The sequence below is a fragment of the Amphibalanus amphitrite genome, unplaced genomic scaffold (assembly GCF_019059575.1).
Source record: "Amphibalanus amphitrite isolate SeventyFive unplaced genomic scaffold, NRLGWU_Aamphi_draft 001355F_arrow, whole genome shotgun sequence".
Lineage (NCBI taxonomy): Eukaryota > Metazoa > Arthropoda > Thecostraca > Balanomorpha > Balanidae > Amphibalanus > Amphibalanus amphitrite.
Window position 1 is genome coordinate 647 of NW_024882848.1, and position 17,291 is coordinate 17,937.

At 45.9% G+C, this 17,291-nt stretch overlaps 1 protein-coding gene and 1 long non-coding RNA gene across 10 annotated transcripts in view; one reads left to right on the top strand and one right to left on the bottom strand.

Annotated features, from left to right (window-relative positions):
• The window catches only part of LOC122372392, a 17,819-nt gene continuing 528 nt past the window's right edge, over positions 1-17,291 (bottom strand). For 2 of the 6 annotated variants that reach the window (XR_006254869.1, XR_006254868.1), the window contains exons 2-3: positions 3,221-3,413; positions 1-118 (exon numbers count right to left, since the gene is read on the bottom strand). This is a non-coding gene — a long non-coding RNA (uncharacterized LOC122372392). Of the gene's footprint in view, positions 119-3,220; positions 3,414-3,694; positions 3,990-4,131; positions 4,239-4,312; positions 4,490-17,291 lie in introns of those variants that run through there. The other 4 variants (XR_006254865.1, XR_006254864.1, XR_006254866.1 and 1 more) reach the window with 4 other exon arrangements.
• LOC122372391 (trafficking protein particle complex subunit 3-like) overlaps positions 16,725-17,291 on the top strand; it is a 17,221-nt gene continuing 16,654 nt past the window's right edge. Inside the window, exon 1 of one of the 4 annotated variants that reach the window (XM_043349521.1) lies at positions 16,725-16,879. The gene's annotated coding sequence lies outside the window, so the exon portion shown is untranslated. The other 3 variants (XM_043349522.1, XM_043349524.1, XM_043349523.1) reach the window with 3 other exon arrangements.

Here is a 17,291-nt window from a genome sequence, read left to right on the forward strand (position 1 = left end):
CTTATGAGTGATGATCTTTGAGACGCCCGCCAGCATCGGTGGTGTTTTGTCGTTGAGCTCGATGTGTCCCATCTTGACTATCCAGAATACAGGAGGGATGGTGAATCCAAAGAGTGGGCTGCAGGAAAGTCAGTAGCGATTGTCATATAGGTATTAGCAATTAGCGAATTACGAAAACGTAGAAATTTGCGCTTAAATTAGAGATGAGATGAACATCAGATGAGATGTAATCGCTACGGCCCAGGCCCCATGCAACACTGCATACTTAAACGTGCCATCGAATGCAAACAATTAATGTAACGAGACACTAAATGAATATTTCGCATACGGATCTTGCTTGCGACACCAAAACATACATATCCCCGAATTATTTCAAGACTTCTTGACCAACAAAGCTCGCATAGCAAAAAAAAGCAGTTTATGACTATGTTTGATTTCCTTACGACGGTATTCGATTCATTCGGAAGTCGGAAGGGTACGGCCCTCCAGCAAAAGAGTGGTTGGTTAATCGTTAGCCTATGTGCTTTTGTTGTAATAACTTTAAATGACAGAGACACTCCTGTAAAATGGTTCAATAGAAATGAGAAGAGGGTTCGTGCACACATTTCGGCAGTGGTTTCCAACAGCCATTAGACGTATTCACTATTCATCAATGCAGATCGATTATATGATGTTGGCAACCAACTACTTACCTAATACCCGGAGGGTATTAGGTAAGCCGTACCTAACAGCCAAGGACGATAACATCACAGACATAGAGACACTAGATGACATGAATGGCTAGGTAATTTTAACACGAGTTCGTGAATTCAAATCTCCACGCCACCTTTATCGAGTCAGAGCGGTCATTGGCATATTTCGACATCATCATCGTGACCATCGTGAACATCATGTGACAGCACCCGTGCTTGCCACAAAGCTGTGGCTGAGGGAACGGGAACCGAACCGGAACCAAACGTGTCCGGAGCGGAACGCCAACACAGGGTTATTGAACCAGATCGAAGTCGACGGCTGTGACTTTCACTGGCAACACAGCGAGACAGCGTCGTGGTGTTTTGGCGTAAAGCAGGCTGTCCTCACATCCTCTGGGTATTTGTGAAGCATGCTTGATCCCTCTGTGATTCCAGATATATGTCTCGGCATAGGTACAGCATGCAGTCGATTTGATATGCAACCTGCTGGTTCTCGGGTATTTTAGAGCCCCAATTTCGTACTCGAAGCTAAAACGAGATGATATTTCGCAAACATTCAATACGCTCATTTAAACGAATATTTAGCGTGTGGAAGGCGCTTGTGACAGCACCATGAATTAAAAATTCAACTAACAGAGAAGTATGGAATGCATTCGGGATGCATCGGTTCTGATCTTGATATAAATCAAAACACTTATGCCCCATAATCTGTTGCGGTAGTGATGCACTTGAGCCTCGGTTTAGCATCCATTGTTTGGACTTACATGAACGGACAGCAGTACCGCTATTTAGGGTGCAATTAGAGACTCAGCGTGGGCACGGGAGCCCAGCAATGGCGCGCTTCAGTGCGCCGCACGCACACGGCGCACGCGACGATTGAACGCAAATGGGGCCACATCAGTTGGGCTCGAGCATGCATTGGAGGTTTACCTCTACGAAAGGAGCCAGAAAGCTGGTTTTACTTGCACTAATGAAAAATTGAAAAATCCAGCCACGTCACCGGCTGAGAAAAAAGTTAAAAAGCAGAAAGAAAAGCTGTGCTTTTAAATTCAATGTGGATGAGTGAGACATTGAGATAAGCGAGTACTTCAAAAAGTACACCTTATAAGCAAAAAATGGCAACTAAGCAATCCTGTGCCGTCATACTTTTGATCCGCGCTTGACTGAGAGTTCAGCCGAACTGAGAGTTCAGCGAGCGTTCTAACTGCCAGGGCTGAGGGAGAGGGGAGGGCGATTGAATATTGACAGATAATCCCAAAAGACTAAAGAATTGTCGCGAGCTGATGTGCAAGGCAGAATTGATTTTTTTCCAACACGCATCTGAAACATCACTGATTCTGAATTTCGAGGTCAAGTGACCTGTTTAGATCGGGTCAAAGGCGAATTTGAGCGCATTTATATCCAGGGCTCTGGCGAACGTATGGTGAACCGAAAAGGTGCTGGTATTGGGATGCAAAGCTCAACCTCATATGTGATAGGTATGTGATGCATGTTTTCCAGCCAGTTCTGGTCCTAAAACTCTTTTGAAAGTCTCGTCTGCGTTGTTTGCCATCAACTAGCAGGTTAAGGTGAAGGTCAGGTCAGCTCATGTCCACAAAAATACGAGTACCTAGTACCTACATATGTAGTTATCTAGGATTATATTCAGGCAGAGCATTCTTACAGCTGCATTTGTCCATGCGGCAGGTAACACCGTCCAGCAATCCCTGCTCCGATAGCAGCGCACCTTGTGTGGGCGGCAGACGGCGCGTTGCAGTCTCCACGGAGACTGCAGTGGAACACACGCCAATAACACAACACACTGGCGCAGCGGCGGCGGCCAGCGAGGACGAATTGTCTTATCACGCACTGGCGCGGTATTTGGACGTGGCGGGGCGCATATTTTGAGAAAAAAAAAATCCTCCGAATCCCAAATTCCAGAAAAGAAAACTCCTCAGATTCCGATTCCTTAGCCCCGATGTACATACAGATTAAAGCAAACTTTTTCTACTAAAAGCTGTTTAGTGTTCAGTTTTCTTTATTCCCGAAAAACTGAAGAGTTTACTAAATTTTGGGCACGGAGAGGGCAGTTGCCCCAAATGGCTGTCCCCTGGATCCGCCAGTGTTCTGTGCCAAGGTCACAGGCGCCGCATGCGTCGTCGTAGAAATTCGTCATGGAAGCCAAATTTTGTCAGTGCCTTCTTCAAATTTCCCAGACTTTTCATGAACCCCAGGCTTTCTAATGGCGTTTAACGGTTACTAAAATTGTTTCCAGCTCCGTAAGTAAAACTCGCAGTCGCAACAGAAGGTTGTTTCGGATCCTATCCAGCTCTAACTTTTAAGTCTTTAGGATATCAAACCGAGTGCATTCGCAAGATAACCCGTCATAAACCCGTCGTAATCGCGTTTCCATGCTTTGCATTGTTTTCAATGGTAATTCCGAATTTGTATTTAAAGCCTATTCAATGTTCCTGCATGTAACAATTCTCGATGTCAATGGAATTGTGACCCTCCTAGGGGGTCGCGGGGAGGAGGGGGGGGGGACTCACTCGACAATGCAGTGGGCGGCGGTGAGCACCCAGCCGGGGTCGATCAGGGTACCGCCGCAGTGCTGGCTCAGCAGCTGTCCCGTATGAGGGTTACGCTGGTGCAGCGACACCTGCCAGGGCCACTCGCCACGCCAGCTGCGTGATCCGCCCACGATCCGTTGTGACCTCAGGTCACCGCGCCGCCGGCCGCATTCTGGCGACAGAGGGGACAAGGAGCGATATCGTTACATTCGGATAAATGGGAGAGTGTGTCATATCCGAGCAGACTGAGGAGATGTAAACATTTTAACGGACAGGAATAAGAGGGTGGGCAGAATGAAAGGACGATTAGATTAGTAACATAACAAAATTATATTGATTCCAATGCATAAATGAGCTTGGCCACTACCAGCAAGCATCTTAAGACCGGTTTCGACAACCCGGTGACCCTAGCTGTCGTTCCGTCCTCCAGACGGTCCTGCAGTGCTCGCTCACCTTTGGCGCTGACGGCAGCTGGACTGCGACATACCTAGTAGCAAAAGACACACAACGAGCCATGTCAAACCGACACTCCATCTGACCATCGTCGCCCATTCCTGACCAAGGCTGCGCTCAGCTGGTCGGCCCACCGCACACCGACATCGCTCCTCACCGCCGCGTGAACCGCGCACCGCGCACACCACGCGCGAGCGGCCAGAGACGCGACTGGCGGCGCGAGCGAGCGACTGGAGCGGCGCGGAGGAGCCGCCGCGACGGCGACCGCAGCGCCTGCCAGCGGCGGCACTGAAAACTGGACAGGTGTGAAAAGTGAAATCCCATTCGATTTGTCCGGAGCCTTGAAGAAGCATTCGATATTGATGTGTTCGTCCGTTATCTGTCCTCACGATCAACCCTTTCGCATCCGCTATCCGTTATAGCATCGCATTTTTTACCTGGTAGTGGTCACACTGATGCAATTGACGATTCTCGGACCTCCGACAACCGGCTGCTTGGCTTGAGCCCTGAAATGCAGCCTTTGATTGCCTCCTTTTTCTGGACACCCATGCAAAAAATACACACAAATGCTTTGGGATCATCACTTGTGCAATTAGCCTCTTGCACATCTGTCATTACCTTCAGGCCGAGATCCTCCCCACCATCGTGACCCGGTGGCTGGGCTAGTTCTGCAACGGCGTGACAGTAGCGGTGGAACACCTTCAATTAACCTTCCAGGCGGTGGGGGGGAGGCATTTTTTGCCCCCCTTTAGTGTTTTCGATATATCTCGAGAACCGCTGCGCCGATCGTCACCAAACTCTCAGTACCCTCCCGTGAATAGCTATTGCAAATAGTGACCAAAATTTTTCCAAAGGCTATGATAGGTTGGCCGCTAATGACGTCAGAGTGACGTCATTTCTGCCATTTTCGACCCAAAAAAAGGTTTCGCGAGAAGAGCTGTCAGGCCTACAGCTTTAGAGATACAGAAAAATGTTTAAGACATAAGAGGTGTAGAATTTAGAGGGCTACAAAACTACTATCTCGGATTTGTAAAGTTTTCGGATTTTGACCCCCAAAAATAAAAAAATTGATTTTTTGAATATAACAACCGAAAAATCCAAAAAATTGAATTAAAAAAACCGGAAGATATGTGATAGTCCCTACCGCCTTCTATCTACATACCAAATTTGAGATCGATACCTCTTTTTTGGCCAAGTTATAGCGAAAAAACTGTTGAACATTGATGACGTCAAATTTTCAAACTCAATTTTTAGCAATTCTAGACCTTGTAGCGCAAAACAAAGACCACCATTAGACTCCCCGTGACGAGCTGCATCGAATCAATTTACCCATTTTATGCAAAAATATCAACTTTGAAATTTGACCTTTTTTACCTGATCTTGACCTGACCTCCACCAGAAAGTGACCTAAACCGTACCTGATGGTCTTATAACCATTACAATTGAGTTGGAAATGAAAAACTGGCCATAAAACATGCATCGCACAACCTTAGTAAGGTTGGGTTCATGTGGTGACCCTTGTGACCTTTGGTGACCTGACCTGTGACCTGACCTGGTATGACCAGTGACCTCTAATAGCAACATATGTATGTACTAGGCAACTGACGCCCTATCGCTGATTTTCGACAAAATGCGTTTTACTCGGTGTTATAGCGCTTTCCCTAGAAGCCCCGTGAACGGTGAAACATTTTATCTTTGACCTGACCTATGACGTCATCGGTGACCCCGAAGTCAATGAAATTTGGTTTCCTTCGACAAATTTGACAGGGCTATCTAACGCCGTTTGAATTTTCCGGATCCGTCCAATAGTTTCGGAGATACGGGGGGGGGGGCAAAAAAATGCCCCCCCCCCCCCCCACCGCGCGGAAGGTGGCCGGGAGGCCCACCGCCTGCCGAGTTAACTAACCCGCGTCCCATAGGAGGGGGGTGAAACGCCCCCCCCCCCGTTCTTTTCCGTCGATATCTCCTAAACGGCTGCAGATTTCGCCACCAAACTTTCAGGACCCCTCCGGCATCAATTTTACATATTGTGACCAAAAATTTTTTCCAGAGGCTATGATAAGTTGGCCACAAATGACGTCAGAATGACGTCATGTTCTGCCATTTTCGACCGAAAAAAGAGCTTCGCGAGAAGAGCTTCCCGCTTTGGCCAACAGCTTTGAAGATACAAAATAATGAACAGACATAAAAGGTGTAGAATTGACAAGGCTACAAAACTGCTATCTCGGATTTTTGAAACTTTTGAATTTTGACCCCCAAAATCAAAAACGTATTTTTTTTGGATATATTAGTCAAAAAATCCAAAAAGTTTTTTGAGTTTCGAAAAAACCGGAATATATGTGAAAGTACCTACCGCCTTCTAGCTACATATCAAATTTCAGATCGATATCTCGTTTTTTGGCCAAGTTATAGCGAAAAAAACTGTTCAAAAATGATGACGTCAAATTTTTAAGCTTATTTTTTTGGCAATTCTAGACCACGTAGGGCAAAACGAAGACCATCGTTGGACTCCCCGTGACGAGCTGCATCGATTCGATACCCACTTTATGCAAAAATATCAACTTTGACCTAATATGACCTGACCTTGACCTGACCTTCACCAAAACGTGACCTAAGCTGGCCCCAAAGGCTGCCTAACAAACATAATCGCATTTGTCATGTAAAATGGACCATAAAACATGTATCACACGACACTTTCATATTGTGACCCCCTGCAGTCACGCAGTGACCTGACCTCTGTGACCTGACCTGGTATCAGTGACCTCAGATAGCGAAGTATGTGTTTGACGAACAATGTACCATCGATGGTTTTCAATAACTTACCAATTTACTCGATTTTACAACACATTTCTTGAAATGCCTGTGAACGGTCAAAATGCGACCTTTGACCTGAACTGTGACGTCATCAGTTTGATCTAAGTCAATGAAATTTGGTCACAAGGTAGTTCCCGAGTGGGGCTATCGAACGCCGTTTGAATTTTGAAAATCGGCCGGTAAATGTCCGAGATCTTAGGGGGAGCCGAAACGCCACCTCCACCCCCCCCCCCCCCACACACACACACGGGTGGTAGGGTCCGCCGATAGCCCTACGGGGCGCGGGTTAAGGGGGGGGGGGCACTGCCGACTTTTGGTCCCATTCTTTCCATGCAACGCCCATAGGGCTTATATTAAAATGCCAAAATTAAAGGGGGCCTCGGTGCCCCGGTGCCCTCCCCGTTCCGCCGCCTATTTTGCGTGACACGTCTGTTACTGCCTAGTGCCTTAGGCTATCATCCAAGTGTATGGCAGCAGCGGCCGGAATAATCTTGGACAAATTTTGATTATCACTTGTTACGCATTATTGAGCTAAGTATTTATGTTTGATATAATTAGTAATTTGTAACATGTGTAGTGTGTACCTATTGTGTTTGCGCGGAACATACCCTCTCCGCGCCCGGCCGGCGGCCCTCCCGCGAACTCGAAAGTGGACCTACCTGTCTAGGCACCCTTACCGACAGTTCATTTTTTTTTTTGAATAAATGAATGCAAAACTGGAGTAGGTTTATGGCATGCCCGTTCTAGTAACGTCAACTTGCACGAACTCTTCTTCAGATATGTTTAATTTTTTAACACGCGCACCGACGGGGGGCCGATATCCGCCCCCCTGAGGTTTTTCGCGAATAGTGGGAAAGCCGCGGCGCGTAGCGCCGCGAAATTTGGTACGACTATTCTCTAATCAATTTTACACATGGTGTGCAAGTTTGAACCTCCTAACTTTTAAGGTCAGGTCACCAGGTCACTTTGAATGACCCAACCTCAAGTCACTTTTTTGCAACTTTGTCACCGTGCCAGAACTACAGTAGATGTCGGAGGCCTTTGAAAGTCGCAGGATGTTATTAGGTCTGTAGTAGCTACATTTTGTATATCTCTGAATTTTGATTCCGGTGACCTAAGGTCAGGTCAATTTCTCGACCTCCCCATTATAAGTCAATGGGGGAAAAATCAACTCCCTGTTTTTACCACTAAAACGGGTTGGAATGGCCCATAAACCATACATGACTTCATATACGATCAACCTTCACTACCTTGAGGTCTGTTTTGCTGTTGGGCAGCTGTAAGGTCATGTGACAACAGTGACATCATCAAAGGTCACCAAAGGTTTTTTTTTTGCCAATAACTCCGTACAGGAACAAGATATAGCCGCGCGGATGGTCTCATTGTGTTCAGATCGTCAAGACGCATCGAATGATATGCCTATACATGATGACCTCGAAGTCATGTGACCTGAGGTCAACATATATATATATATATATATATATATATATATATATATATATATATATATATATATATATATATATATATATATATATATATATATATATATATATATATATATATATATATATATATATATATATGTTACAGGCAAAGTGAAAACCCGGGCATTTTGCAAAATGCCTAGGCAGTTTGCAAAATGCCTGACCCGCCAGTCATTTTGCAAAATGCCTAGGCAGTTTGCAAACTGCCTGACCCACCAGGCATTTTGCAAACTGCCTAGGCATTTTACAAAATGCCTGACCCGCCAGGCATTTTGCATAATGCCTAAGTTTCCATATATTCCACCGTTTTTGTTGACTTCGGGCGATGACCATAAACGTTCCACTGAGCCTGAGCCTGAGCCCAAATACAAGGGTGTCACGAATAGGGTAAGGTGCCTAATTAGCGACCCTTTCCTATTTGCGACCTACCTCTCTACAGAAAACCTGGCTAGAAATCGGGGTGAAAACAATGCCAAAAGGTCTGCCATACTTTGGTTATCAAAGTAAATTCTTTTCCGGTTGTCGATGCTTCTGGTGGGACGTTCTAGGAGAGTTTAGATAAAAATGACCAGTTTCTTATCCAAAACGTATGTATTTGGACCCAATCTGCTGAAAAACGATGCACAATAAGATGATGCGCCTTTTTTATTCTGAATCGACAATCCTTTTTCAATTGATTGCCGTTTTCCCGTAGTGAATCGCTTAACTGTGCACCGCATAGTGGTTCAAAAATGTATCGCAACCCACATTTCCTATTTGCGCCCGACATGGTCGCAAATAGCTTGACAAGGGAAAGAAGGGGGAAAAGAGAAATGAAAATGAGGTGTTGCTGAAGCTTGCGATGTGTGGCAGTTGATGCCAACTGTCGTCACCGACTGCAGGGGTGCCGAATCCAGGGCGGGTCCCGAATATCATACGAGATAGCCCGCAAAATTTGGTTTTTTTGCCTTCTGTTCGCCCTTGGTGCATCACGTGATCAGTTTTCATCTTCATTAAGGTGTTGGATAAACGCTCCTGTTCCAGTGATTGGGTGCTTTGGGTATAGGTTGCCTTTTTGGGATCATACTTAAACTTTTCGGGCGTCGCATTTTTTACCATTTTTATTATGGAAAAACCTATAGACCTATTAGCGACCCTCCCCGGTCGCTAATAGGGACGAGTTCCCTATTAGCTTTTTTTGCAATGGTTTGCTAAAATGCTCACTACAAATAAATAAGTGGATATTGGAAGAGAAAATGAATACATTTACATATAAAAATGAGCGATCTATCCAAAAATCAAGCCAGTAATACAGTAGCACCCATAGAGCGTGAGCAGTGACGGTTCAAATTAAGGGGTTGCTAATTAGGCACCTTACCCTACAGGGTGTTACGAAATTGTTGCGGGATATTGTACTTGTGTCCCGAAATTGATTGCTCGTAGTCGTGTCAGTGTTCTCCAGCACCTCGCTGACAAGTTATCACCGGCCACGTGGTCTGTCCCTGCGGCACGTGGTGAAGCTCAAAGAGGCCTATGTAAGTATGTAGCCCATCATGCCCCAAACGAGAATCGCCAGTGGATGCTTCACTGTCTCGACGGTGCAGCGCCTCTGAGCTGCTGTTGGCTCAGAACTGTTTGTCGGGATGGTTAGTGACTTAGAAAAGCTCTAATATCGCCTCATCACTGAAGAAGTCTGAATCTCTAGTCCTGAATGGTCCAGATTTGGTGGGTCTTGGCGAAATCCAGCTGCATCTTTTCTGGATGACGGTATAAAGTCAGGGTTGCAGCCTGAGGTTTAACGGCCTCAGCTTCATGGTAAGGTCTTCAGATACCGGGGGATGGCCGATTTAGATGCCGAGCGCCCTGGTCCAGATGCCCTGGTGCTGAACCCGTTAAAATTACACCCATTCAGCACTTAGGAGGGACATGGAATGGACAACATAACAGACCGTGCCAACTGCGCATCAATTTCGTGATATCTGTAAACTACGTCTTGCGTCATTCCGTCGAGATGGAACTACCACTGAATGGACTTGAGCCACCGTCTCCGTACCTTTCGTATATACGGAGTTGACAGTTGTAGCCGTGTGTATAAAGGCTGTGATGTCCAGTATTCTGCTCTGGTGGGCTACTGTTCTGGCAGAGACGATTGATAATGTAAACGTGTAACGATCAAATTTTCGTAATTTGATAGAGTATTCTTTTGTGGTCAATATCCACCCACAGTATTTTCAAAAAGTCACCAAGGGCTCTTAGAAACAGCGCAATTATTGTACCGAGCGCATGTTTACCAACGAAACCACGCCCGGTGCTCGGCACCCGATGGCCGCTGGGGCTCAGTGACCTGAACTTGGCGGCGCTACCCGGAGAACGCAGTGTCTTCTCACTTGGTGCGCATTGACAGCGATTAACTTTTGTAAGCGCCAGTTAGAAATGATGCTTACTTATACTATACATCACCGCTAGTGCGAGTTTGATGTCAGGCATTTTGCAAAATGCCTGGGAAAATATTTCAGGCAGTTTGCAAAATGCCTGGTGGGTCAGGCAGTTTGCAAACTGCCTAGGCATTTTGCAAAATGCCTGGCCGGTCAGGCATTTTGCAAATTGCCTAGGCATTTTGCAAAATGCCCGAGTTTTCACTTTGCCTGTAACATATATATATATATATATATATATATATATATATATATATATATATATATATATATATATATATATATATATATATATATATATATATATATATATATATATATATGTAGGGGAAGCCGGGGGAAGCCCGGGCGCGGGGGAAGCCCGGCCACCTCGTTTCCGGCTAAATTAGTCACAATAAAATGCTCAACTGTTTGTCCTTTCAGCGTGGCAGCTAAGGTGACGCCAGCAAAAAGTTAAGGCTAACAGAAATTGCATATTGTTAAAGTTATAGCGCAAAAATGATATTTTAAGGGTTTTTAGCTAAAAAGTGAGATATGTTGCACTGTTAATGTTATACCATACAGTACTAATATTTATACGAATGTTATGTAAGGACCGTTTAAGTGTTTGTAGTGAGGGGTGACGAGGCAGGCTGGCTTAAGTATGACATTTTTTTCGAATATCGCTGTTCTAAAATAAAAATTAGCACATTGGGGTAACACCGGGCGAGTGGCCAAGCATACCCCCAACCGAGAGCAATGCCACTAAACCATTGTTTTCCATGAGATAATAGGTACTGAGCAGGATTGGTTTACACCTAGATCAAAGATAAATTTCGAAAATAAACATGTTATCATAGACAAAGCCAGTCATGTCACTTAAGGTCAACTAGGGTCAAACTACGTTTTTGCAGATAACGCGACAGACAATGAAGCTAGAGCTTCAAAAATGGTGTCGTTGTGTTCTTCTTCATCAGCCGAGTCGAATGATATGCAAATTGATGCATTAAGGTAAAAAGAAAAATAATTTTTAAGGAATTTTGAAATACACATTTTTGTGAATTTTGCATCACGATTTTCATCGACCTGTACTGTATGTGTGGTAGACGCTAGCTAAAATACCAGTAGTGAAATAAACTCTAAGATGTCCAGAGCTAATCAGTAGGGTGAATAGGTCAAAAACGCCCCCCTTAAGCGCGAAACCTTCTGACACTCAACCCAACACAGATTACTTAAACCTTTGGGCACCATCATGTAGCTCATTCTTTTTACTACGTTTTGAGACCAAGAAAAGACACCTGCGTGAGGTATTTAACCCCCCAAAAAGGTTTTCGCATACCCTTGCAAAAGGGCGTTTTGCCCCATACCCTGGGTAATACGCCCACACCCATGTGCAAAGCGCCCCCACCCCATCTATCAACAGAAAATGATGAACATGGCAGAACTTGACGTCATTCTGACGTCATTTGTGGTCAACCTATCATAGCCTTTGGAATAAAATTTTGTTGCAATGTGTAAAATGGATGCCCGGAGGAGTCCTGAAAGTTTGGTGACGATATCTGCAGTCGTTTAGGATATATCAGCAAAAAAGGACAGGGAGAGGCCTTTTCGGCCCCGACCTACAGGGCGCTACCCTGCACTCTCACCACCGTGCAAAACGCCCCCCTTTCAAAAAACTGGGGGCGTCTTGCCCCATGCATCGAGTAGGCGTCTTGCCCCATCCACTCCATTTCCGGTCAACAAAATATTGACAAAAAACGCGCCACTAACCAGGGATGCGGAGCCGGAGCCGGAGTCGGAGCCGGAGCCGCCGGAGCCGGCATATTTTGCCCGGAGCCGGAGCCGGAGCCGGAGCCGTGAAACAATATAGCCCGGAGCCGGAGCCGGAGCCGGAGCCGCCAAAAAAGGGGGCGACTCCGGCTCCTTTTTATTTTTTGAAGAGGAAAAAAATAATTGACCTAGTTCGGTTTGACAGTACAAGGCAGTAAAACATATGGTACTTACGTCATGGGCCATCAAGTGAATGAAAAAATCCGAATATCCCCAGTATCCCACAGTACGCAAACAACTTCCTGTTTGCTCTCCCCCCCCCCCCCACCACGTCTACTGCATCCCCAGAACATGAGGACCAGTCATCAGGTGACGGCCATTGTTTTCAAACCAGTGCAGTGGACTGCGACTCCCAGCACCGTCTCATCCCATACACCCCCCACCCCTCACCCCCCAATGCAGCCGAGACGGGTGTCAGCTTACGATGGTTCACTGAACTCCGATTCGCGGCGACTGCGTTTCCAATGCCATCGCTTCCTAGCCCTTTGTTCTGCCAGTTCTCTCAGAGGTGCGTTTGCGCGGGGACGCGGTGAGCCGGTCATGGCAAAGAGTAACGCGTATAACCAATCCAATTTTTCTTCCACCCGTATTTAATTGATTGCGTAGGGGATGTACTGAGTCGGAGCCGGAGCCGCCGGAGCCGGACCATTTTACTCGGAGCCGGAGCCGGAGCCGGAGCCGCCATAACATTTCACCCGGAGCCGGAGCCGGAGCCGGAGCCGATTTTTTTCTCCGGAGCCGGAGCCGGAGCCGGAGCCGTCTGAAATTTCCACGGCTCCGCATCCCTGCCACTAACGCCGCAGCATAATATATTCAACAGAATGACAATAAAACGCAGTTTTGAGCGATGTGCACAATAGCAAGTTTTGTGATATAAAGAGGGCATCAAAATATTAGGAATCTTCTGTAAAAACAACAAAAACAACACCCAAAACCAACATCAGCACCTACCCACGATGCTCCTCAAGACTCAGAACCGGAAATAGAGACCTACGTAAACAAGCAGCTGACTGTTCTGAAAGACAGGATAAAACACCTATCCGTCGATAAGAAATACGATTTTTTTAGGGGAGGCGTTTAACCCAGGGGTGCGTTTGCCCCATAGTTACCCTACCTTAATATTTCACTTTCCGTTAATGTTTGGAAGACACATAATGGTTTCATCAACTCGTTGTAAAGCGCTGGGGAGGTGGCCGGCGTTACCCCTATGCCGGGCTTACCCCAGAAAAATCAACACTTTTTTAAAACTCGATTTTCTCAACCTTATATATATATATATATATATATATATATATATATATATATATATATATATATATATATATATATATATATATATATATATATATATATATATATCATTCGATGCGGATTACCCGGCAGTTGCTGGGGTATTTCGCCACCCACCGTTTGCTGGGGGGGGGGGGCGTTAAACGCCCCCAGCCGATAACTCGAGAACCAATAGGCGCAGCGAAACGCACGAGGCGGCAAACGAAAGAACGCGACGAGACGCTTCAGATGAGTACTTTAAAGTTGAATTTTGAGGTCACAGGTCGGGTCAAGGTCAGGTCAAACACCTGAAATCGGGCTTTCAGTAGCATGGACTTCAGGACTTTGCAATGGGCGCCTCTCGTCACAAACTCTGTCAAAACCGTGCACAATCCATCATATAAAGCCTACAAGAGTGTCAGCTCCATGTAGGGGTCAGTCAAGCATAGGTCAGGGTCAAGGTCAGGTCAACCGGGTAGGCACATATCCCCGAAAATCAAAACTGATATTCGCAGCCTGTGACGCATGTTTTATGGGTAATTTGGGGCGTAGAACACGATGGTGACATTCATTTTATCATATATGTACGTGTTTGGCTCAAAAAGTTCAATTTAAGAAATGCATGTATCATGGTCGTGAAGTAGTCACGAGAAATTGCCAAGATTCAGTTCAAGATTTTGGAAAATGCGGAACGATAATCAATAATCGAAGATAGCCATTTGATTGTTCATGGTATTGGCAGTGTAATGGCGTTTACGGCATGTCTGTATGTCTATTCTGTGATTTTATATGATTTTTTGAACATAAGCCGTTTTTGGTCGAAAACTCAGAAATCATGACGTCACTAAAACCTCGATATTTCAAAAATTTTCCGACCGATTTTTTGAAACTTTGGCACAATAAACTTCAATCAATTCCCTACAGGTACCCAAAATTTGGCGCGCCTGCGGCGCGCCGTTTTTATGCTATGGCCCGGCGAAAAAAGTGGGGGCGTTTAACGCCCCCCCCCCCAGCAACTCGCGGGTTAACGAGAGGATCACAATGCTGCCCTTAGATTGTTCCTATCTTGACTAGTTCGAAAGTTATTCGAGAAAAAACTCTCCATATCTAGCGCCGCCATTTTGACTTTTTTGACCCCTGTGAAGTCATCTTTGACCTGACCTGAAAATGACCTCCGTAAAAATTGTAGACCTTGTCCGTGCGTATCCCATGCCGTTTACCGCTTGTCGCTATCTTGCTTCGTTCTCGAGATCGGGGGGGGGGGCGGTCATCCGTCCCCCCCCCCGTCGGTACGAACTAGTTGGCGCAGACCCCCGTCGGTGCGCGGGTTAAATCAAAGTCTTATAGATCGGCTGACACTCATAAGGAGCCTTCCTTTCAAGGCGTCCAATGACAGAGTTTATCAATATGCCGCGGGGGATCTAGGGCGCGACTTTGTCTCAGCCGTCTGTAATAGTTAGTGCGAATTAGTTTTTTCTTTTTCTTTTTGCAATTGGCAATTGCCGGCTTATAATCGGGAAAGCCGCTAATTATGAAAAGCAAGTCCTTGTCAGAAAACTTCAAGATTCCTTTACTACATTCACTTATTGTCATCTGGTAGCACATATGTGCAGCCATATGATGCTCAAGCGGTGCGGCGTGATGCGACGTGCAAATGGCGCAGCCGAAAATATATTTTGTTGTGTGGATTTGTTGTTAAATCGTGTTCGTGTTATGCGGTTGGACGCTTGAGCCCAAGGCTATATAAACCAGGTAGAACGTTCCCGTCGAAAAAGTGGTGACAAGCGATAATTAGTAGCCGCGACCCTCACTTGTTCAAAACTATATCCGCAAGCAGCATTTACAGGCTAGCGGAAATCGACCAATCGGCGTTCGGCAATACTCGACGCTGATTGGCCCGATGCTCGTGACGAAATTGCGGGGGACTGTAGCTATTCCCCTATGGCGTTTAATAGACTTACGGCTTTTGAAGGGGATTTATACCAGTTTTTGTTGGGTTTGAGGCCATTTTTGAGCTTGGATATTCTTTCTGTGACTTTTGACTGTGTAATAACGACATTTAATCATAACATTTCTATATACTACCGGTGTCGCATCGGCCAAAAAGACCGTAAGTACATGGGATAGACGGACCACTGCTGATGGGGCCACACATGTCGGCGTGTGGTCATCGGAGGTCCATGAGGGCTCGATATAGGCCCTTCATGGGTCGGTATAGGCCCGGTGGGTCCAGTGCAAGCCTATCAGGGGCCGGTGCTGACCCAACAGGGCCCAGTGGCATATAATGTAAGGCTGTCTAGGGACGTTGAGGGCTCATGGGGGCCATATAGGACCAATAGGGACCACAACAGTCAATCAGGGGCCATTTAGGCCAATAAAGGCACTTCAGGGGACTTGAAAAGGTCATTCAAGAGCCGTGGTGGGCCCATGAGGGGACGGCATTGGTCCAGCAGGTGCAGTCAGGGATGTTGTACGGGTTTCTCAGTGGCCCATTTGGGCATATCAGTGACCAATTTGGACCCAGCAGGGGGCTTTGTAGACCTATCAGGGGCTGGTGATGGTTCATCAGGGGCCAGCGTTAGTCCATCAGGGCACGGCATATGCCCATCAGAGGTAATTGCGAGCCCACGCTGAACAATGATGGCCCTTCAACGGCCCCTAATGGATCTACATTGACCCATGGGCCATGATGTGTCATGTATGCCCCTATGACAGGCCTACTCAGACCCCTGATGGACATTCCCGGCCTCTGATGACCCTATACTGAATGCTGATGGGGCTCTAAGTTTCTCCAATAACCCTTCGTCAACCCATTATTACCATACGCTGGCACTAGGGGCCCCACATCAGCCGCAGGGCAGTCCGTGCCATGACAGCATGTCTTTTCGGCCGATATTACATCGGTAATATTTATCAAAATCATGATTTTATGGTGTCATTATATAGCTAACAGTCATAAGAAATATATTTCATCTCGAAAACAGCTCCAAACAGCATATAATTTTAAAGAAACTCCTCCGAAATCCAAAAGCCTATTCGGGTCCATAGAGAATAACTGCGGTCCCCCGCAATTTCGTCACGAGCGTCGGACCAATCAGCGTCGAGTACTGCCGAGCGCTGATTGGTGAATTTTCCGCTAGCGTGTAAGTACTGCTCGCGGAACAAGAGTTCGTCGACAATCCTCCACAAACGTCTGTCACCATTTTTCGTAATGCTAAACAGCCGGAGCGTACCCCCCTGCTTGAGCCTGACGGCTACGCGCCCTAACCCACGAAGAAGAAGAAGTGTTCGTGTTATGTTCTGTATTGTTTCCAACACGATATTCTTTATCGTTCCATTGTCTTTCTTATACGCATTCTGATAGCGAATATTTGGAACTTCATCTACTTTTGGTAAGATTCTCTTGTTTCCAGAAATCTTGTCTTCAAAACAAAAAGAAGCTTGAATGAATTTTTAACATTTACCATGAATTCATTCTATCCATAGTTGATCACATGGACACAATAGCTTAACAATATATCAAATAATGTTACCATTGTTAGCAGGCATAGTCTAGCAATGCATTGATTCAAACCTATTCAGTATTTTAAAGGGAAATGACGTTTCCTTGTGTCAATAAGGGTTGAAGCTCAAGCTGGGTCACAGAAAGGCCTGTTTTGAAAAGGGAAAACCTAAGGTAGATAATGATAAATGAATAGAATCCCCTGTGTTTATTAGAGTATCTGGTCTCAATTCCATAGAAGGTTCAGGATCACAGCCTGCGTAACTCTAGGATCATACTGTGAGTACGGGAGAGAGGATTGT